The following is a 24455-nucleotide window of genomic DNA, read 5'->3' as shown; positions in this document are numbered from 1 at the left end:
TACGGTTCGGTTTATTCGGTGTTTTATAATTTCGGTTTTGAAGAAATGGAAACCGAATTAATCACACAATATTTAGAAACCGAACCATACTAACCATAATATATCGGTTCGGTTTATTCGGTTAACCGAAAAACCAAAATACATGCACTCATCAGTATATATCACAAGAGCTAGCAACCTTAACATCAGTCAGTGCTTTATTCGGTCAAGCAAACTAGTGAACATAACTAAGTGTAAAATCACATGGGGCGTTACATGTATTATGTACGGAAGAATATGTGTGATGCGTGTAAACTAAGCAACTCATGCATTAATTGATACACTAATTGCTAGTATTCCATAAGCAAGCGTCGGGCATGCATACATACTCCTACGCGATATTGCATGGATAGAAATCTTAATAAGTTTTCAAAAAAAAAAGAAATCTTAATAAGTACTTGCTAGAAGGATACGGCCATTGACTATGTTGCATGCAAACAATAGTAAAATAATCTAAACAAATTTAGTTAGCCATGCTAGTATGGCGTTACATAGGAGTACTAATTAGATTGTGAGATTAGAAACTCATCTAGGGGCTGGCCTGACGTCTGCCACAACCAACAAGTATTTGTCAGAGGACGCGCCCCCGCTGAACTTTCGAAAACAAGGTATTGCATGGGGTATCGTACATATCGGTTTTTTCGGTGTATTCGGTTTTTGGGCACTGGAAACCGAACAAAAACCAAACACCGAACAACCTTAAAATTTCCCACCGAACAAAAAACCAAATCACCGAACTAATAGATAAATCGGTTAATATGGTTCGGTTCGGTTTGGTTTTTCGGTTTTCGGTTTAAAAGTGCCCACCCCTAGCGCCCGGCGAGCGAAACTTGTTTGCGGGCCCGGCCTCCGAGTTTTTGCGGCTAGATGTATATACCTCGCTTGTGTCCTCGGAAAATATGCTGTGCCGCTCATAGTGTCGGTACAAAGGACGATGGTTGGTGGGGTCCGGCCATGTTCTTCAAATGTGGGGCTTCTCGAACAGAAAAATTCACTCACGCTATCTGAATTGAGACAATATCAGGTGGAAACCACATTTTCAGTGTAAGCTTGAAAACCTGAGCGCAGGCTGTTGGATCCCATGTGTACGGACTAGATCCATCCATCACTGCTACGTGCTGTTTGCAAATAAACGCCCGCTGGGTTGCAATGATATTTTGCACATAGCCCCTCAGTGTTTACAAGTCATCAAAGTCAGCATCGTCACCCCATGTCTCCACGTAGACGTTTTATACCAGAAGTGAAACACGGATAAGCAAGTATAAACGCCCTGTTTGATATTGTAGCAGCAAACGCCCTATTTGGGTAAACAAAACAACATCACACTCTGCTCAACGCAATTCTGCCAAAAGGCAAGTAAAGCAAACAAGTAATAGAATTAGAACCCTGCTCAACAGAACTCTGCCCCTAAAAAAGAAAACTCTGCCCAGTTCCAAACAATGCACTACTGTTAGTCCTAATAACTTGCAGAAATCTTGCCACCAAGCAACCTGAAACAGAAGAGTTGAATTGGTCAGGCAATAGAAATTAATTGCAATACCTAATCTCAGATCACTTCACCAATCAATTGCAATAGAAATTAAATCTGATGGCAAACATCATTTCTATAATTTTCTATGCTCAACCAGTTCCAACATCTTTCTTATTTCCCATCATACTGCACACAATTCTATCGCCGTAAGAGTTCCTTGTCGCTGCATTAAGGGTGTGTTTGTTTGGACTGCAAATTTCACGGGTGGAGGTGCTGTAACTTTCAATGACTCGATTAAGACCTGTTCTTTCTGCAGATGGCTACTTTTGACATGATTTTAACTGAAATTACAGTTTTTTGATAGTTTAGACAATGTATTTAAACGATTTTCACATATAATTTGCCGATTATAAGTTAAATCATCTATTCAACACGTTGCTTAAATGAAACGACTGAGTTGTAAGTTAATCATCCATGAATACACATGAATGTTTCCAGCCAAAAAAATGATGTAAAGATGGCAGTAGCAGTACCAGTTCACTGTCAACAGGACTAGCAGCAATGGCACACACATACAAAAAGTCTAGGATTTTTTTTCTCACTCTCAATCACACTAACTAGCAGTAGCACACACACATAAATTAACCTAGCAAATTTGCAGAAGCACGTACAAGCCCTAGACACCGCTCGAGCTTTCTAAATTCACATACTTATCATCATCTAAATTCCATCTAGACAGTAGCAGTAGCAGTTCATAGACATAGATCAATTTTCGTTAGACCACGGTCGCACAGAGCACACACACTCCAGGAACATATAGTCATAGACGTATATAACATTTAATTAGGAGAAAATAATTTATACCTCCCCAATTTCTTCAAGGCCAAAATCTGCATCTGCTGACAAGATGCCACTAGTTCGTTCCCTCTCCTACTTCCTTCAAAGGATGTGCTGATCTTAGAGGAGACAACCCAATTAGCCACGACCTTGTCCCCTCCTTTATTTGCTTTGCAAATCTAGCTCAATCTAGAGAAGAGGAACCACTAGATTAGCCATGGGACAAAGGAGAACAGGGCAAAGAAGAAAATATGGACACTGGAATCCTCATACCTGGGGACCTAGATCCAGCACGACGTCGCTGGGGAACGCTCAGACGAGTACTGGCACGGTTGGCCGGACAATCGCCGGAGAGGAATCAGCCGCGCCGCTCGCTGACTGCAGGCCCATCACGGAACGCCCGTAGGAGGATTGTCACTGCTGGCGGGACAATCACCGGAGAGGATTCAGCCGCGCCGCTCGCCGCTTGCTGGCCCGACGCTGAACGAGGGGGTCCTGCTGGAGGGAAGCATCATCTCCTAATCGGGATTGGCATGCCGCCATGGGGAAAGGTACGGGACGGCTCAGCCTCGGCATGTTTCTGTACCAAGGTACATAATTATTGTGGGGTTCAATTTGCAATTTGTACATACTCCCATCTCGCAGCACACATTTCTAATCCAAGGGCACATGATCAAGTTTCCATATTATTTCCATTGAATATACGGTTTCCACCAGATATGTACTCATCTGAATTTGAATCGGAGCTCAGTTTGGTACCCGTACTCTAAGAGCAACTCCAAAGGGGTGACCCAAACGGACGGCGATTTCGTCCGTTTTTTGTCCGTTTGGGTCGGTCGCCCGTCCGGCGTTTGCCTTGGTTTAGATATGGGTCAAAGGGCGCCCAATGTACCGATCCATATATGCCGGTGTGGCTACCTGGCCTTCCTATTTTTTGCATGATTGCATAGTTTGAATCAAAATAAAATCGTTTTGGACCGAATAAAATTGCATAGTTTATTACAAGCCAAATGAAAATAAAAAGATCTCACACAGTTTTGCAAACGAATAAAAGAAGATACATCTATTGGTTGCCAACATTAGCCCACGTATGCTCAACCAAATCATTTTGCAGTTGCACGTGAGTTTCCCAATCACGCATGTCTTCATAAAATTGGGTGAACTGTTCAAACGTTGCCGCTACTCCATGCTCAGGCACAACATTCTCACCCTGAAACTGAAACCCTTGATCATATAGACGTTCTGGGCGATCGTCTTCTACGATCATATTATGCATGATCACACAAGCAGTTATCACCACCATAGTTTATGCGTGCTCCAGGTATTAGCAGGATACCGAACGATGCCCCATCGAGATTGCAAAACACCAAAGGCACGCTCGACATCCTTCCTAGCACTCTCTTGCTCTTGGGCAAATCTTTTCCTCTTCTCTCCGACAGGGTTGGGTATTGTCTTGACAATAGTGGTCCACTGAGGATAGATACCGTCACCCAGATAGTATCATTTGTCGTAGGTGTGGCCGTTGACAGTAATGTTCACCGGTGGGTTGTTGCCTTCGGCAAGCCTAGCAAACACCGGCGAGCGCTGAAGCACGTTGATATCATTGTGTGATCCGGCCAAGCCAAAGAAAGAGTGTCAGATCCAGAGATCTTGAGACGCCACGGCCTCAAGTATGACAATGCAAGCCCTACATGGCCCTTATACTGCCCTTGCCAGGCAGAAGGGCGGTTCTTCCACTCCCAATGCATGCAGTCTATACTACCAAGCATCCCTATGAAGCCCCTGCTGGCATTCATCGCAACAAACGGGTTGTATCTTCAGCAGTCGACTCTCTCAAGTACTCAGGGCCAAACACAGCAATAACAACCTTGCAGAACTTATACAGGCAGTCTAGGCAAGTAGACTCGCTCATACGGATGTACTCGTCAATGAGATTATCGGGCACTCCGTATGCAAGCATTCGGTTGGCGGCAGTGCATTTCTGATAAGAGGAAAAACCAATCTTGCCAACGGCATCCTCTTTGCACTCGAAATAGTCATCATAGCCGACCACCCCCTCTCTAATATGGTTGAAAACATGCCTACTCATACGGAAACGATGGCGGAATTTCTGATGTTTGAACAACGGGTTTGTTGTATTAAAGTAGTCCTTCCAAGAAGGAAATGCCCGCTCTCTTGGTTGCGATTCAACGCCGGAAGGTGGCCCGGAATGGACCCACGGAACAATGGCCGCTGGCTGTTGAGGTGGTGATGGACCAACACGGCAGCCAATATCTCCTGCTCGTCATCGGAGGACGAATCGTCGGAGTCGCAAAGGAAGTTGTGAAAAAAGAACTCGACGGCGGAGTCCATTTTGTACCTTGGCAAACTGTCGAACAGCTTGCGGGCGTCGGCGAAGGAGACGGCTGGCGAAGGGAGTCACGGCGCGCACGGACCAGCTGTTGTCCTGCCGGCGTCCGACGAGTGTGTCGGCTTCCGACGAGTGTGCTAGTGAGGATCTGGCCGGGCGGCGAAGCGGCTTCTTGGTCGGGGGTGGCTGTGTGGTGGGGGCGCGGGAGCTAGGAAGCAGTCGGCTCCCGGTGGCAAGATGGCGGTGGCGGGCGACGTGGGAGTGGGCGGCGTAGCTCGGCGGATGTGGAGGCCCCGGCAGCTGGCAGAGTCGCCAGCAAAATGGGCGGCGGCGGAGGAGGAGGAGGAGGAGGGCGAGAGTTGCTGTTGGATGGGGGAGAGCAATGTGACACAGACCAACGGGCCCGGGGGAGGAGAAGGCGAGCGTGCGCGCGTGCGTCGCGTGTCCGCGCCGACGCAAATCCGGCTCAAAAATTGTCCGGGAATGGGTCGCCCGCGGATGAAAAGCGGACGGGCGTCCGTTTGGGTCGGCGCGTTGGGCTGCCTTTTCTGTCCACCGACCCAAACGGACGGCGGCGGACGAAATGGGTCGCCCCATTGGAGTTGCTCTAAAATACCTCCAAAGGGTTCACATATGGTCTCAAATATACTCCCTCCATTCAAAAATAGATGACCCAACTTGAAACGGAGGGAGTACGATTTTGTGCGAACCAACCTGTGGTTGGATGGTTAGAGGGACTTTGGTATCCTTAGCCCACCATGGTTCAAATCCTGGTGCTCACATTTATTTCTGGATTTATTTCAAAAATTTCGGCGATGCGCATTCAGTGGAAGGAGACGTGTGCTCATAGGGGTAGGATGTGCGTGTGTGCGTTCATAGGGGTGAGTGTATGCACGTGTATATGAGCGCTTGTATTTGTGTTGGTGTTAAAAAAATACGATTTTGTCCTATTTCGCAAAAAAATGGTTTTGTCCTACATATTGGCTTGGGCGTTGACGGGCCACGTCATCGCAATCGCTGGAATACGCAGATAGTCGAGGGTTTTTTTTTGCAAAATCGCCCAAAATAAAACCACAACCCCTCACCTGGTCGGAACATACCTGCACATGGTCGAACCGCATCCCCTCACTCTCCTCTGCCACTGCTACACTCTTCGTCACTGCCAAGCTGGACACCTTGAGCTCGTCGGCGGGGGTGAGTGTGACTTCGTCTGATGCCGAGCCGCCGCCATCTGCGCCGTTTGGGAGGGGCCTTCGTGACATCCCTCTCGCTCCCACGCGGTGTCTGTCTAATGCATCGTCGTCCATGTACGGTATGTCACCGTCATCGCCACCTTCTCTGCTTGATCCGTCTATTTTTTTTCTCTGGAAATGACTACTTGTAGGATTCAATTGCGCAGGCGTGCTAGGGTTTGGGCTATTTCTCCCCTTTTTGGCATGGGATCGAGGGGTCTACATGGTAGGGTTTTAGCATACATGGTCGAATTAGTGGTAGAGCTAGGGTTTTAGGAGGACTTGGATGGGGGGGGTTAAGAGGGATGTTGTGGTGATATCCGAGGGTAAGGTCATGTCTTATTAAATAGGCCAAAAATGCTTGCTTTACTATGTGTTTGGTGCCCTTGTGTTGATCATATGGCCTTTTGTTGATCAGATGCCCATGCGTTTGTCAGATGCCCTAAAAAATCCATGCTTTTTGAACGTGAATGATCATATACTCCCTTCGTTCCTAAATATTTGTCTTTCTAGAGATTTCAACAAGTGACTACATATGGAGCAAAATGAGTGAATCTACACTCTAAAATATGTTTATATACATCCGTATGTGGTAGTCCATTTGAGATCTCTAAAAATACAAATATTTAGGAACTGAGGGAGTATTTGCTTAGTGGAGGTCCATAAATCCATGCTTTTGGTCCAATAGCTTGTGTGCGGTTGTCCGAATTTGTCTGGATGTAGTACTGTATGAACCTATCTGAATTTTGCTTGTCTGAACATTGTCACTTTGCTTTTTTGTCCAATTACATTGTGGCTATTTTCTTTGTCACATGATGTCGTAAAAAACAATGTTTTTGGTCCAATAACTTGCCGGCATGTCTGAAATTCTCTGAATTTAGTACTGTCTGAATTTTGCTTGTTTGAACATTATCAATTTGCTTGTTTTGCAGGACCCCTAAGCAGTCACTTCTCTGTTGAGGTCATACATGGTGGCTATTTCTTTTGTGCGGGCAAGCATCAGGGTTACCACAAAGGTTATTCCATTTGGTTTTGACTACTGTGACATAGATAATTGGACACCTACTATTGTTGATAGTTTAGTGGAGGAAATAGGGTATGAGTTTGGGGCGGGATTAGGATGTACTGGTGTGTTCCTGGATTGACATTATATAAGAATGGATTAAGAGAGATTAAGATATGGGACAATACTATGACAAAGAACATGAAGGATTGTGTTCTTTATGGGAATCAGTTCCAGCAGCTATTTCTTGATCATGATGAGAGCATAAGATCATTTGTTTCTCATGTTCTTGTTCATTCTGATCATGATGAGCAGGACAATACTATGACAAAGAACATGAAGGACTGTGTTCTTTATGGGAATCAGTTCCAGCAGCTATTTCTTGATCATGATGAGAGCATAAGATCATTTGTTTCTCCTGTTCTTGTTCATTCTAGTGAAACCTATGGCCCCCGCATTCAGTGGCACTTGGCCCAAGCAGGAGTAAGAGCAAGAGGAGTAGGTTGAGCAAGTGAAAGAGGAGCAGGCTGAGCAAGTGCAAGTGGAGAAGGCAAAGCAAGAGCAAGAGGAGCAAGTGGAGCAGTTTTGATGAAGATCAAGAGCAAGAGCAAGTTCAAGTTGAAGATGCATTATCAGAAAGTGTGGATGAGCCAGATGAGTGCCACCTCTTGAGCTTACGTTAGTTTTTCCCTTAAAGAGGAAAGGGTGATGCAGCAAAGTAGCGTAAGTATTTCCCTCAGTTTGAGAACCAAGGTATCAATCCAGTAGGAGACAACACAAAAGTCACCGAATACCTGCACAAACAATCAACAACTTGCACCCAACGCGATAAAACGAGTTGTCAATCCCTTCACAGTTACTTGCAAAAGTGAGATCTGATAGACATAGATAAACGGTAAAGTAAATATTTTTGGTATTTTTGGTTTATAGATCGGAAAGTAAAAGATTGTAAAGTAGTAGATTGGAAACTAGTATGATGTAAAAGAGACTCAATATAATGGAAAAGAGACCCGGGGGCCATAGGTTTCACTAGTGGCTTCTCTCAAGATAGCAAATATTATGGTGGGTGAACAAATTACCGCCGAGCAATTGATAGAAAAGCGCAAAGTTATGACGATATCTAAGGCAATGATCATGAACATAGGCATCACGTCCGTGTCAAGTAGACCAAAATGATTCTGCATCTACTAATTACTCCACAACCGATTCCTGCCTGCATCTAGAGTATTAAGTTCATAAAGAATAGGGTAACGCATTAAATAAGATGACATGATGTAGAGGAATTAACTCAATCAATATGATTAAAAACCCATCTTTTTATCCTCGATGACAACAATACAATACGTGCCTTGCTGCCCCTACTATCACTGGGAAAGGACACTACAAGACTGAACCTAAAGCTAAGCACTTCTCCCATTGCAAGAAAGATCAATCTAGTAGGCCAAACTAAACCGATAATTTAAAGAGACTTGCAAAGATATCAAATCACGCATATAATAATTAAGAGAAGAACCAAATAATATTCATAGATAATCTGATCATAAATCCACAATTCATTGGATCTCGGCAAACACACCACAAAAGAATATTACATCAAATAGATCTCCAAGAACATCGAGGAGAACATGGTATTGAGAATCAAAGAGAGAGAAGAAGCCATCTAGCTACTAGCTATGGACTCATATGTCTGTGGTAAACTACCCATGCTTCATCGGAAGGGTAATTGTGTTGATGTAGAAGCCCTCCGTGATCGAATCCCCCTCCGGCAGGACGCCGAAAAAGGTCCCTAGATGGGATCTCACGGGTACAGAAGGTTGCGGCGGTGGAAAAGTGGTTTCGTGGCTCCCCTGGATGTTTTCAGGGTAAGAGTATATATAGGCGAATGAGCTAGGTCAAGAGACCCACGAGGGGCCCACGAGGGGCCCACGAGGTAGGGGCCGCGCCCTCCTGCCTCGTGGCTACCTTATTGTGTGTCCAACTTCATATACAAGTCTTATGGTTTCCTTCTGGTCCAAGAAAGATCATCACGAAAGTTTCATTCCGTTTGGACTCCGTTTGGTATTCCTTTTCTGTGAAACTTTAAAATAGGCAAAAAAAAACAGAAACTGGCACTGGGCTCTCGGTTAATAGGTTAGTCCCAAAAAATAAAATAAAATAGCATATTAATGCATATAAAACATCCAAAACAGATAATATAATAGCATGGAACAATCAAAAATTATAGTTAAGTCGGAGACATATCAAGCATCCCCAAGCTTAATTCCTCCTCGTCCTCAAGTATGTAAATGATAAAAATAGAATTTTTGATGTGGAATGCTAACATATTTATCCATGTAATTATCTTTATTGTGGCATGAATGTTCAGATCCGAAAGATTCAAAACAAAAGTTTAATATTGACATAAAAACAATAATACTTCAAGCATACTAACAAAGCAATCATGTCTTCTCAGAATAATATGGCCAAAGAAAGTTATCCCTACAAAATCATATAGTTTGGTGATACGTCTCCGTCGTATCTACTTTTCCAAACACTTTTGCCCTTATTTTGGACTCTAACTTGTATGATTTGAATGGAACTAACCCGGACTGACGCTGTTTTCAGCAGAACTGCCATGGTGTTGTTTTTTGTTCAGAAAATAAAAATTCTCGGAATGTCCTGAAACTCCATGGAACACCTTAGAAAAAATAAAGAAAAATCCTCGCAAAAGATGAAGACTAGGGGCCCCACACCTTGCTCACGAGGGTGGGGGGCGCCCCCCTGGGCGCGCCCCCCTACCTCGTGGGCCCCCTGGTGGCCCTCCGACGCCAACTCCAACTCCATATATTGGCTTTCGGGCAGAAAAAAATCAGAGAGAAGAAATAATCACGTTTTACGATACGGAGCCACCGCCAAGCCCTAATCTCTCTCGGGAGGGCTGATCTGGAGTCCGTTCGGGGCTCCGGAGAGGGGGATTCGTCGCCATCGTCATCGTCAACCATCCTCCATCACCAATTTCATGATGCTCACCGTCGTGCGTGAGTAATTGCATCGTAGGCTTGCTGGACGGTGATGGGTTGGATGAGATTTATCATGTAATCGAGTTAGTTTTGTTAGGGTTTGATCCCTAGTATCCATTATGTTTTGAGATTGATGTTGCTATGACTTTGCTATGCTTAATGCTTGTCACTAGGGCTCGAGTGCCATGATTTCAGATCTGAACCTATTATGTTTTCATGAATATATGTGTGTTCTAGATCCTATCTTGCAAGTCTATAGTCACCTACTATGTGTTATGATCCGGCAACCCCGAAGTGACAATAATCGGGACCACTCCCGGTGATGACCATAGTTTGAGGAGTTCATGTATTCACTATGTGCTAATGCTTTGTTCCGGTTCTCTAATAAAAGGAGGCCTTAATATCCCTTAGTTTCCAATAGGACCCCGCTGCCATGGGAGGGTAGGACAAAAGATGTCATGCAAGTTCTTTTCCATAAGCACGTATGACTATATACGGAATACATGCCTACATTACATTGATGAACTGGAGCTAGTTCTGTGTCACCCTATGTTATGACTGCTACATGATGAACCACATCCGGCATAATTATCCATCGCTAATCTGGTGCCTACGAGTTTTCCATATACTGGTTTACACTTATTTACTTTTCCGTTGCTACTGTTACAATCTCTACAAAATACCAAAAACATTAGTTTTACTGTCTTTACCTTTGTTACCGTTACCACCACTATCATATTACTTTGCTACTGAACACTTTGCTGCAGATACTAAGTTTCAGGTGTGGTTGAATTGACAACTCAGCTGCTAATACTTGAGAATATTCTTTGGCTCCCCTTGTGTCGAATCAATAAATTTGGGTTGAATACTATACCCTCGAAACTGTTGCGATCCCCTATAGTTGTGGGTTATCAAGACTATTTTCTGGCTTCGTTGCCGGGGGGCATAGCTCTATTCTTTGAGTCACTTGGGATTTATATCTGCTGGACACTATGAAGAACTTGAAAGATGATCGAACTACTATTTTTCCCTCAACTACGAGGGGAGGTAAGGGATTGCCATCTAGCCTTGCACTAGATTCTCCTTCTGTTATGAGTAAGTTTGCAACACCTAAAGCTACTACTGCTATTGATTCTGATATGTTGCATGTTATTGATGATGCCACTTCTGCTATGCATGATACTTATGATGAAACTACTTCTATGCTTGATACTACTGTGCCACTTGGTGAATATCTTGATGAGCAAATTGCTAGGTCTAGAGAAAGAGAAATTATTGAACCTGAACACGATGATGTTAGTGATGATGAACCTATGCCCGCTATTCCTGAGGGTTAGTTTTTTTATGTTGAATCTTCTGCAGCTATTTTTGCTTGCCAGGATAGATATGAACTTAAGAGGTTGCTAACTAAATGGAGTAAAGAATCTTTTAGAGATAGGATGAGACCCGATCCTCCTTTTGCTACTTCACCTATCTGTGTTCCTGATCAGGATTATTATGATTTTTCTGTCGATCTAGATATAATTACTTTGGTTGAATCTGATCCTTTTTATGGCTATGAATCTGAAACTGTTGTGGCACATCTTACTAAGTTAAATGATATAGCTGCCCTGTTTACTAACAATGAGAGATCACGCTACCTTTATTTACTTAAGATATTTCCGTTCTCATTAAAGGGTGATGCTAAGATTTGGTATAATTCTCTTGATCCTGGTTGTGTGCAAAGTCCCCGGGATATGATTTATTACTTCTGTGCTAAATATTTCCCTACTCATAAGAAACAAGCTGCTTTGAGGGAAATATACAATTTTGTGCAAATTGAAGAAGAGAGTCTCCCACAAGCTTGGGGGAGGCTTCTCAAGTTACTTAATGCTTTGCCTGATCATCCTCTTAAGAAACCTGAAATATTTGATATCTTTTATAATGGACTAACTGATGCTTCCAGAGATTACCTGGATAGTTGTACTGGTTCTCTTTTCAGGGAAAGAACATCGGATGACGCTGAAATTCTATTGAATAATATGTTGGCTAATGAAAATAATTGGGCGCCTCCCGAGCTACCTCCTGAGCCAGTTCCTGAGCCAATTACTGAGCCTATTCCTAAACCAACTCCTAAGAAGAGAGGTGTTCTATTTCTCAGCCCCGAAGATATGCAAGAGGCAAAGAAATCTATGAAAGAAAAAGGTATTAAAGCTGAAGATGTTAAGAATTTACCTCCTATTGAAGAAATACATGGTCTTAATTTATCGCCTGCTGAAGAAGTATATGATCTCAATTACTTATTTAATGAAGAACCTCCTGATATCCCGACACAGGTAGTAAAGGTAAATTCTCTCTATAGATATGATAAAGCTGAAGTCCCTCCTACTAAAATTGCTAGTCAGTGCTTGGATGAGTTTGATGACTTTATGTTTAAGCAAGATGACTTTTATGCTTATTTTGGTAGACAATTAAAACAAAATACCTTTATGATTAAACGCTTGGGTGACTATATGGCTGATATTAGAGGTGAACTTAAACTTGTTAGCAAACATGCTTCTATGGTTACTACTCAAGTAGAACAAGTACTTAAAGCTCAGAAAGAAGCGCTTGATGAAATGAATAGTAAGAAAAATGATTATGCTGTTAGAGTGGCTACTAGAACTGGTAGAATGACTCAGGAACCTTTGCATCCTGAAGGCCACCCTAAGAGAATCGAGCAAGATTCTCAGAGAAACAATATTGATATACCTAGTTCTTCTAAGAGGAAGAAAAAGAAAAATGATAGGACTTTGCAAACTTCTAGTGAACCTATTGTTGAACCACCTGAGAATCCAAATGATATCTCTGATTCTGATGCTGAAACACAATCAGGTGATGAACATGAACCTAGTGATAATGTTAATGATAATGTTCATGTTGATGCTCAACCTAGTAATGATAATGATTTAGAAGTTGAACCTGTTGTTGATCTTGATAACCCACAATCAAAGAATCAACGTTATGATAAAAGAGATTTTGTTGCTAGGAAACATGGTAAAGAAAGGGAACCATGGGTTCAGAAACCCATGCCTTTTCCTCCGAAACCATCCAAGAAAAAGGATGATGAGGATTTTGAGCGCTTTGCTGAAATGATTCGACCCATCTTTTTGCGTATGCGATTAACTGATGTGCTCAAAACAAATCCTTATGCTAAGTATATGAAGGATATTATTACTAATAAAAGAAAGATACCTGAAGCTGAAATTTCCACCATGCTTGCTAATTATACTTTTAAGGGTGGAATACTAAAGAAACTAGGAGATCCCGGAGTGCCTACTATACCATGCTCCATTAAAAGAAATTATGTTAAAACTGCTTTATGTGATCTTGGAGCCAGTGTTAGTGTTATGCCTCTCTCTTTATATCGTAGACTTGACTTGAATAAGTTGACACCTACTGAAATATCTTTGCAAATGGCTGATAAATCAACTGCTATACTTGTCGGTATTTGTGAGGATGTGCCTATTGTAGTTGCGAACGTTACTATTTTAACGGACTTTGTTATTCTTGATATTCCCGAGGATGATAGTATGTCTATTATTCTTGGAAGACCTTTCCTTAATACTGCAGGGGCTATTATTGATTGCACCAAAGGCAATGTCACTTTTCATGTTAATGGCAATGAGCACATGGTGCATTTTCCGAGGAAACAACCTCAAGTTTATAGTATCAACTCTTTTGGAAAAGTTCCATCGATTATATTTGGAGGTTTCGAATTTCCTCTCCCTACTGTCAAGAAAAAGTATGATATTCTTATTGTTGGGGATTTTCATATCCCCATTGAGGTAACTTAGTGTCATTCGAAATTTCTCCGGTTCCGGGATTATTCGGAATGAGTTTGTTAACAAGACTTGATCAACCTTGTTAGTGGGTTCATTTTGATGATCATGAGATGGATGAAACTAGAAGCACAACTTTCCGTACCCTCTTTATATTTTCTGTTATTTAGTAGAAATAAAGTAAAATAATATTTTTCTACCTGTTTCCTAACTTATCCTTGCAATATAAAAATATCCCGAAAATAAAAGTCCTCAGAATGCCATGCCAATTTAATATGATTTTTTCGGGAATATTTAAGAATTTACTGTGCAAAAATTACCACGGGGGGAGCTGCCACCTGGTCACGAGGGTGGAGGGCGCGGCCTACCCCCTGGGCGCGCCCCCTGCCTCGTGGGCCCACGGTGGCCATCCTCCACTTATTCCTGCACCCATCTTCTTCCTCTGCCTCACACAAACACGAAAAACCAACTCAAGCACGAGTTCCAGCCCCCGTTGCTGTGATTTTCGATCTCCTTGCTCAAAGCACCTCTTGCAAAACTGCTTGGGGAGATTGTTCCTTGGTATGTGACTCCTCCATTGGTCCAATTAGTTTTTGTTCTAGTGCTTTATTCGTTGCAAATTTGTGCTGCATAGGTGACCATGTTCTTGAGCTTGCATGTGAGATTTATATGGTTCCAAGTAGTTCCAATGCTTTATATAGTCTCTAGGCACTTGTGGGAGTTGTTACTATCAATTTTATTGAAGTTGGTTCACCTTTATTTGAAGTTACTAAAAATTTCAGAATTTTTTCAGAGGAAACAATATGCTTAGGAGGATGTTCCAAGGTGGTCCTTCAAGGAAGCAAGGTCCTAGGCTTGCAATACATGATGCTGACGAGGAACCACCAAGAGACGCTCCTGTGAGGCCTTGTGAATGGCCGTCGGAAAATTTTATGAATCAAGTGGGAATCAAAGAAGAATTTAGCGCATATTTGAGTAACGCCGGTCTTGAGGACTTTGAAGCTGACAAATGCCCCCAGTATCATGATCTCATAAGTTCATTTGTGAGGAGGTTTGAGTTTTCAACTTTGTGAAATTCTCCTTCAGTCATGTTTGACCTTTATGACAAATCTTATACCATGGACTTAGAGGATTTTACTTTTGCTTGCAAACTTCCATCTTGGGGTAATGTCAGGGATCCCCCTAAATCCGAATATAGAGACTTTCTTGCTAGAATAATCGTGGGGGAATCTAGAGATATAACACAAGCCACTATTGGGAGCATTCACTTTCTTGTTATACATTATTTTGCTCTCTTCATAGGAAGATGTATAAATGCTAAGGATGAAGCATGTCACATGTGTGTCCCTGATCTCAGTATTCTCAGGAGTGCTGTGTTAGGAGACCAATCTTATCATTTGGGAGCCATTGTAGCTCGCAGGTTGCATCAGAATAGACATAGCAGAGATTTCTCTGGAGGAATTTATGCAACCCGCTTAGCTAATTTTCTTGAGGTAGACATTCGTGAGGGTGACATGGAGTTACCCCCTTCTTATTTAGATTTTGATTCTATGGTTTTCCACCAGTTTGTTGAGAGGACTGAACCACCTCTCCAGTATTGACTAATCTTTAACAGACGTCGTGTAGTCCATATTGCTCTTCCTGCTCCTGCTTTCTTTGATTCACAGGCAAAAAGAAGATATATTATTACCAGAGAGGAGGCAGATGAGTACGAAAGGAGAGTGGAGGCTGCTCGACTCCACGCTACAACTCAGGCGGCGATAGCTGCTGCGTCACGGTACAACCTCAGCTTCACCTACGGATATCCGCCAGGCCATCCCTGGCAATAGACCAACTTAGGACAAAAGCCTAAGCTTGGGGGAGTACGTATTTCCCACCGACATTACATTCATGTTCACACACACTCATTGCTAGATGCCGGTGCTCATACTCTTTCACTGTATTATCCATGCTAGTTTAAATTTCTTTTTCCTGCTTTCTTCTTGTGTTTGATAAACCTTAAGAAAAACCAAAAAAATTAGTTAGTTTACTTTCCATGCTTGTAGAAGAATTAAAAAGAAAATTTACTTTCCATGCTTGTAGAAGAATTAAAAAGAAAACCCAAAAATACTTCCCGTTCTTCTTTTTACTTGTTGGGAGCTTTCCCGTGTAAATAGTTTTTATTTCTTTTCCTTTCTTTGGGGGTCGAGAAGACTATATTGAAAATGCTTAGTGGCTCTTATATGCATGATTGATTATTTAAACCTAGAGCCCATATTACTTGTCTTCTCTCTTGAGTTGAATGCTTGCAGATCCCAGCTTAGTCCAATGCACGTGCACTCTTATTATTATACACACCGTTCGGTCATGCAAGTGAAAGGCAATGATGATGATACATGATGGAGTTATTGGGAAGAGAAAAGCTGGTATGAACTCGACCTCTTTTGTTTTTGTAAATATGATGATTCATCATTCTTGATTCAGCTATTATGAAGTAAACATATTTGCAATGACATTTAGAGATTATAGTTGCTTGTGCCATGCTTGATTAGCTATGAGTTATAATGGTTTACCTTGCATGCCAACATGCTATTATAATGATTATGATGTGGTATGATGGGATGGTATCCTCCTTTAAATGAATTGAGTGACTCGACTTGGCACATATTCACGCATGTAGTTGAATCCAATCAACATAGCCTTCATGATATTTATGTTCATGGTGGATTATATCCTACTCATGCTTGTACTCGGTGTGAATTAATTTTAATGCATGTTTACGACTGTTGTCGCTCTCTCAGTTGGTCGCTTCCCAGTCTTTTGCTAGCCTTCACCTGTACTAAGCGGGAATACTGCTTATGCATCCAAACTCCTTAAACCCCAAAGTTATTCCATATGAGTCCACTATACCTACCTATATGCGGTATTTATCTGCCGTTCCAAGTAAATTTGTATGTGCCAAACTCTAAACCTTCAAATAAACATTATATTTTGCATGCTCGAATAGCTCATATTTCAACTAGAGCTGCCCTTATCTTCCGTGTTAGGCGGGTTATTCTCAAGAGGAGTGGACTCCGCTCCTCATTCACGAGAAAATGGCTGGTATCCGGGATGCCCAGTCCCATGCTTTGTGCAAACTAAATCAAAATAACTGCAAAAAAACTCCCCTTGGGACCCGTTGAATGTTGGAGGCACTCGTTGTTTCGAGCAAGCCATGGATTGATGCCCGTGGAGGAAGGGGAGTATAAACTTTACCATTCTGTTTGGGAACTGCCTATAATCTGTTTAGCATGGAAAATTTCGTCGTCTTTTAGTTGTTATGTTGACAATGAAAGTATGCCGCTCAAAATATAATTTATCTCTATTTCAAAATCGAGCTCTGGCACCTCTACAAATCCCTGCTTCCCTCTGTGAAGGGCCTATCTATTTACTTTTATGTTGAGTCATCACCCTTCTTATTAAAAGCACCCACTGGAGAGCACACTGTCGTTTGCATTCATTATTATTGGTTTATATTGGGTATGAATTGACTGGATCTCTTTTACCATGAATTACAATGTTTAGTCAGTCCTTGATCTTTAAAGGTGCTCTGCATTTATGTTTTGCGGTCTCAGAAAGGGCTAGTGAGATACCATTTTGTTATATCATGTTATGATTATTTTGAGAAAGTGTTGTCACCCGAGTTTTATTATTATAGCTCGCTAGCTGATTATGCTATTGATATGAGTAATTATGAGACCTACGTGTTATTGTGAGTGTAGTTAGTTCATAATAATTGCTGAAACTTGAATGCTGGCTTTTCATGTTTACAATAACAAGAGCAAACAGAGTTTGTAAAAGTTTTTCTTTTTCTCTTTCAGTTTGTCAACTGAATTGCTTGAGGACAAGCAAGGGTTTAAGCTTGGGGGAGTTGATACGTCTCTGTCGTATCTACTTTTCCAAACATTTTTGCCCTTGTTTTGGACTCTAACTTGTATGATTTGAATGGAACTAACCCGGACTGACGCTATTTTCAGCAGAACTACCATGGTGTTGTTTCTTGTGCAGAAAATAAAAATTCTCGGAATGTCCTGAAACTCCATGGAACACCTTAGAAAAAATAAAGAAAAATCCTCGCAAAAGATGAAGACCAGGGGGCCCACACCCTGCTCACGAGGGTGGGGGGCGCCCCCCTGGGCGCGCCCCCTACCTCGTGGGCCCCCTGGTGGCCCTCCGACGCCAACTCCAACTCCATATATTGGCTTTCGGAGAGAAAAAATTGGAGAGAAGAAATAATCGCATTTTACGATACGAAGCCGCCGCCAAGCCCTAATCTCTCTCGGGAGGGCTGATCTGGAGTCCGTCCGGGGCTCCGGAGAGGGGGATTCGTCATCGTCGCCATCATCAACCATCCTCCATCACCAATTTCATGATGCTCACCGCCGTGCGTGAGTAATTGCATCGTAGGCTTGCTGGACGGTGATGGGTTGGATGAGATTTATCATGTAATCGAGTTAGTTTTGTTAGGGTTTGATCCCTAGTATCCATTATGTTCTGAGATTGATGTTGCTATGACTTTGCTATGCTTAATGCTTGTCACTAGGGTCCGAGTGCCATGATTTCAAATCTGAACCTATTATGTTTTCATGAATATATGTGTGTTCTAGATCCTATCTTGCAAGTCCATAGTCACCTACTATGTGTTATGATCCGGTAACCCCAAAGTGACAATAATCGGGACCACTCCCGATGATGACCATAGTTTGAGGAGTTCATGTATTCACTATGTGCTAATGCTTTGTTCCGGTTCTCTAAAGGAGGCCTTAATATCCCTTAGTTTCCAATAGGACCCCGCTGCCACGGGAGGGTAGGACAAAAGATGGCATGCAAGTTCTTTTCCATAAGCACGTATGACTATATACGGAATACATTCCTACATTACATTGATGAACTGGAGCTAGTTCTGTGTCACACTATGTTATGACTGCTACATGATGAACCACATCCGGCATAATTATCCATCGCTAATCCGGTGCCTACGAGTTTTCCATATACTGGTTTACACTTATTTACTTTTCCGTTGCTACTGTTACAATCTCTACAAAATACCAAAAACATTACTTTTACTGTCTTTACTTTTGTAACGTTACCACCACTATCATATTACTTTGCTACTAAACACTTTGCTGTAGATACTAAGTTTCAGGTGTGGTTGAATTGACAACTCAGCTGCTAATACTTGAGAATATTCTTTGGCTCCCCTTGTGTCGAATCAATAAATTTGGGTTGAATACTATACCCTCGAAAACTGTTGCGATCCCCTATACTTGTGGGTTATCATCTGGCTATGCTCTATCTTCATCACACAAAATATTTAAATCATGCACAACCCCGATGACAAGCCAATCAATTGTTTCATACTTTTGATGTTCTCAAACTTTTTCAATCTTCACGCAATACGTGAGCGTGAGCCATGGATATAGCACTAAGGTGGAATAGAATATGGTGGTTGTGGAGAAGACAAACAAGGAGAAGATAGTCTCACATCAACTAGGCGTATCAACGGGCTATGGAGATGCCCATCAATAGATATCTATGTGAGTGAGTAGGGATTTCCATGCAACAGATGCACTACATCTATAAGTGTATGAAAGCTCAACAAGAAACTAAGTGGGTGTGCATCCAACTCGCTTTCTCACGAAGACCTAGGGCATTTCGAGGAAGCCCATCATTGGAATATACAAGCCAAGTTCTATATTGAAAATTCCCACTAGTATATGAAAGTGACAAAATAAGAGACTCTCTATCATGAAGATCATGGTGCTACTTTGAAACACGAGTATGGAAAAAGGATAGTAACATTGCCCCTTCTCTCTTTTTCTCTCATTTTTTTATTTGGGCCTTCTCTTTTTTATGGCCTTTTTTTCGTCCGGAGTCTCATCCCGACTTGCGGGGGAATCATAGTCTCCATCATCCTTTCCTCACATGGGACAATGCTCTAATAATGAAGATCATCACACTTTTATTTACTTACAACTCAAGAATCACAACTCAATACTTAGAACAAAATATGACTCTATGTGAATGCCTCCGGCGGTGTACCGGGATGTGCAATGATTCAAGAGTGACATGTATGAAAGAATTATGAACGGTGGCTTTGCCACAAATATGATGTCAACTACATGATCATGCAAAGCAATATGAATATGATGGAGCGTGTCGTAATAAACGAAACGGTGGAAAGTTGCATGGCAATATATCTCGGAATGGCTATGGAAATGCCACAATAGGTAGGTATGGTGGCTGTTTTGAGGAAGGTATATGGTGGGTGTATGGTACTGGCGAAAAGTTGTGCGACACTAGAGAGGCTAGCAATGGTGGAAGGGTGAGAGTGTGTATAATCCATGGACTCAACATTAGTCATAAAGAACTCACATACTTATTGCAAAAATCTATTAGTTATCGAAACAAAGTACTACGCGCATGCTCCTAGGGAGATAGATTGGTAGGAAAAGACCATCGCTCGTCCCCGACCGCCACTCATAAGGAAGACAATCAATAAATAAATCATGCTCCAACTTCATCACATAACGATTCACCATACGTGCATGCTACGGGAATCACAAACTTTAACACAAGTATCTCTCAAATTCACAACTACTCCACTAGCATGACTCTAATATCACCATATTCATATCTCAAAACAATCATAAAGAATCAAACTTCTCATAGTATTCAATGCACTTTATATGAAAGTTTTTATTATATCCATCTTGGATGCCTATCATATTAGGACTAGTTTTATAACCAAAGAAAATTACCATGCTATTCTAAAAGATTCTCAAAATAATATAAGTGAAGCATGAGAGTTGAACAATTTCTATAAAATAAAGCCACCGCCGTGCTCTAAAAAGATACAAGTGAAATACTAGAGCAATATTGTCTAGCTCAAAAGATGTAAGTGAAGCACATAGAGTATTTTAATAAATCACGATTCATGCGTGTCTCTCCCAAAAGGTGTGTACAACAAGGATGATTGTGGTAAACTAAAAAGCAAAGACACAAATCATACAAGACGCTCCAAGCAAAACACATATCATGTGGTGAATAAAAATATAGCCTCAAGTAAAGTTACCGATAGACGAAGATGAAAGAGGGGATGCCTTCCGGGGCATCCCCAAACTTAGGCTTTTGGTTGTTCTTGAATATTACCTTGGGGTTCCTTGGGCATCCCCAAGTTTAGGCTCTTGCCACTCCTTATTCCATAGTCCATCAAATCCTTACCCAAAAACTTGAAAACTTCACAACACAAAACTCAATAGAAAATCTCATGAGCTCCGTTAGTATAAGAAAATAAATCACCACTTTAAGGTACTGTTGCAAACTCATTATTTGTTTATATTGGTGTAATATCTACTATATTCCAACTTTTCCATGGTTCATACCCCCCGATACTACCCATAGATTCATTAAAATAAGCAAACAACACGCGAAAAATAGAATCTGTCAAAAACAGAATAGTCTGTAGTAATCTGTAACTCTCGAATACTTATGTAACTCCAAAAATACATCAAAATAGGAAAGTCTTGGAAATTGATGTACCAATCCATAGCAAAAGGAATCAGATGAAAATCACATTTATGTGAATTTTCAAAACTAATTTACTAAGAGAAAAAGTTTTTGATTTTCGGCAAGATCAGCACAACTATCACCGTAAGCTATCCTAAAGGTCTAACTTGGCACAAACACTAATTAAAACATAAAACCACATCTAACCATAGGCTAGATGAATTATTTATTACTAAACTGGAACAAAAAGCAAAGAACAAAAATAAAATTGGGTTGCCTCCCGACAAACGCTATCATTTAACGCCCTTAGCTAGACATAAAAACACGAATAGATCTAGCTATTGCCATCTTTGGTATGCAATTCTTTAATTGAACACGTATAATCCTTAGGAGACTCTTTGTTTTTATCAATGATCAAACTCCTAGGCAAGAAGTCGAGAAATTCATTCGTGGCAAAATGTTCATTAATAATATCAAAAAGGTTGGGGTGAACACTTATTGATTTGAGAACTTCATTTTCCTTACTAGAAGATTCACCCTTATTCTTAGGAACGTAGATAAACTTGGCAACTTCATAGGTCAACAGTAAGATCCGCACCAGAGTGGTACGGTAATCCTATTCTGGAGGTCATGTTACTAGACCATGGCGAACCTACGAACTATGAGGAAGCGATGATGAGCCCAGATTTCGCAAAATGGCTTGAGGACATGAAATCTGAGATGGGATCCATGTATGAGAACAAAGTATGAACTTTGGTTGACTTGTCCGATGATCGGCAAGCCATCGAGAATAAATGGATCTTCAAGAAGAAGACTGACACTGATGGTAATGTTACTGTCTACAAAGCTCGACTTGTTGCGAAAGGTTTTCGACAAGTTCAAGGGGTTGACTATGATGAGACTTTCTCACCCATAGCGATGCTTAAGTCTGTCCGAATCATGTTAGCAATTGCCACATTTTATGATTATGAAATTTGGCAAATGGATGTCAAAACTACAAGAGTTGTATATGATGCAACCAGAAGGTTTTGTCGATTCAAAAGGTGCTAACAAAGTGTGCAAGCTCCAGCGATCCATTTATGGACTGGTGCAAGCCTCTCGGAGTTGGAATAAACGCTTTGATAGTGTGATCAAAGCATATGGTTTTATTGAAGGAAATATGCCCTAGAGGCAATAATAAAGTTATTATTTATTTCCTTGTTTCATGATAAATGTTTATTATTCATCCTAGAATTGTATTAACCGGAAACATAATACATGTGTGAATACATAGACAAACATAGTGTCACTAGTATGCCTCTACTTGACTAGCTCGTTAATCAAAGATGGTTAATTTTCCTAATCATAGACATGAGTTGTCATTTGATTAACGGGATCACATCATTAGGAGAATGATGCGATTGACTTGACCCATTCCATTAGCTTAGTACCTGATCGCGATGGCACAGAGGAACTCTCAATGAAAGCACCAATGTCAGTGTCAAAACCGATGGATCTCGGGTAGGGGGTCCCGAACTGTGCGTCTAGGCGGATGGTAACATGAGACGAGGGACACGATGTTTTACCCAGGTTCGGGCCCTCTTGATGGAGGTAAAACCCTACGTCCTGCTTGATTAATATTGATGATGTGTGTTACAAGAGTAGATCTACCACGAGATCAAGGAGGCTAAACCCTAGAAGCTAGCCTATGGTATGATTGTTGTTCGTCCTACGGACTAAGGCCATCCGGTTTATATAGACACCGGAGAGGGCTAGGGTTACACAGAGTCGGTTACAATGGTAGGAGATCTACATATCCGTATCGCCAAGCTTGTCTTCCATGCCAAGGAACGTCCCATCCGGACACGGGACGAAGTCTTCAATCTTGTATCTTCATAGTCTTGGAGTCCGGCCGATGATGATAGTCCGGCTATCCGGACACCCCCTAGTCCGGGACTCCCTCAGTAGCCCCCGAACCAGGCTTCAACGACGACGAGTCCGGCGCATATGTTGTCTTCGGTGTTTGCAAGGCGGGTTCTCCTTCGTGCTCCATGTGTTTGCCGGACAGTGTCCGGTTGCTTCATAAATGCTGCGCTCCTTGGCTTCTATGTTCAGTAATGGCCTTCTTCCACGTGTCGTACGAATACGAAAAGCCAGGGTATTCTTACGTTTTTCCCCTGAGCTGCGCAGATAAGCTGCCTATAAGAGAGGCGTGGATCCAGATCCAAATCACACCACCCTCCTTTCGCAAGTACTCATCGAGGCGCAAGTGACAAAAAATCAATTCCAACATGGACAGTCGACGCGGCTCCTCTTCTCGCGCTCCCAGTCCTAAGCCAGGAGATTGGAGGAGATGCTCAGTCCCGCATAGCGAGTTAGTGGCACTCCAAACAGAGGGATATCTTCCCCCGGTCTTTATGGTTCCGGTTCGAGCCGGACTGGCCACCTACAAGGGCGGGAAGCAGGCGGAGAGCGTCCCCAATCCCTCCAAAGGAGAGCGGGTATGCTTCGTCCCCTACTTGATAAGGGGACTCGGATTTCCTATACATCCATTTCTCCGGGGGCTCCTGGAGTTCTATGGACTCCAACTTCACCACCTCACGCCTGCCTCTATTTTGCACATCGCGGGCTTTGTAGCTCTTTGCGAGCTGTTCTTGGGCATCGAGCCCCATTTTGCACTGTGGAAGAGGCTGTTTTGCCTCATACACTGTTCTCACAAGGGGTCGATATATCAAGTGGGCGGAGCCGAAATATGGCGCATCGCCGGACCGGATATCTATCCGGAACTCCGAAGAAGGCCTCTGAAGACTGGCCTTCGGAGTGGTTCTATATGGAAGACGCCCCGCTGCCGGATCCAGTTCGGATCGGCCTCCCGGAGTTTAGCAATGCTCCTCTGAAGAAACGCCTGAGTTGGCGCCCGCGGAGCCCTCAACGGGAGGAGGATAGGAGCATCCACTATCTGATGGGTCGGATATGGCTACTAGCCCATTCCGGACTAACCATGATTGGAGTCATGCCACATGCATTATGCGAGGGGTGCAGCCGCTTCAATATAGGGGCCACCCCATGTGGGATTTTAACGGGGAGAATGACGCCACTCGTCATGGCCGCGCGGGACCGGGATCGGCCGCCGATCTGGTGAAGATCCTGTCCGGCTTGTACAAGGGGGAGGAGGAGGACTTCCTCCGCACGAGTCCATTGAATAGATTCTCCATGAA

The 24455-nt window shown here is 42.4% G+C and overlaps 1 long non-coding RNA gene across 1 annotated transcript; it reads right to left on the bottom strand.

The window, feature by feature from the left end:
- Positions 1–1307: 1307 nt before the first annotated feature.
- LOC123090958 (uncharacterized) lies at positions 1308–2840 on the bottom strand. The gene is made up of 3 exons (XR_006442673.1): positions 2621–2840; positions 2375–2536; positions 1308–1529 (listed from the first exon to the last, which is right to left on the bottom strand). It is a non-coding gene; the product is annotated as an uncharacterized lncRNA (long non-coding RNA).
- Positions 2841–24455: the final 21615 nt, after the last annotated feature.

Source organism: Triticum aestivum, chromosome 1B (assembly GCF_018294505.1).
Source record: "Triticum aestivum cultivar Chinese Spring chromosome 1B, IWGSC CS RefSeq v2.1, whole genome shotgun sequence".
In the NCBI taxonomy this organism is placed as follows: domain Eukaryota; kingdom Viridiplantae; phylum Streptophyta; class Magnoliopsida; order Poales; family Poaceae; genus Triticum; species Triticum aestivum.
Note: the sequence above shows the minus strand (reverse complement) of the source record. Positions and strands in the feature narration are given on the sequence as shown.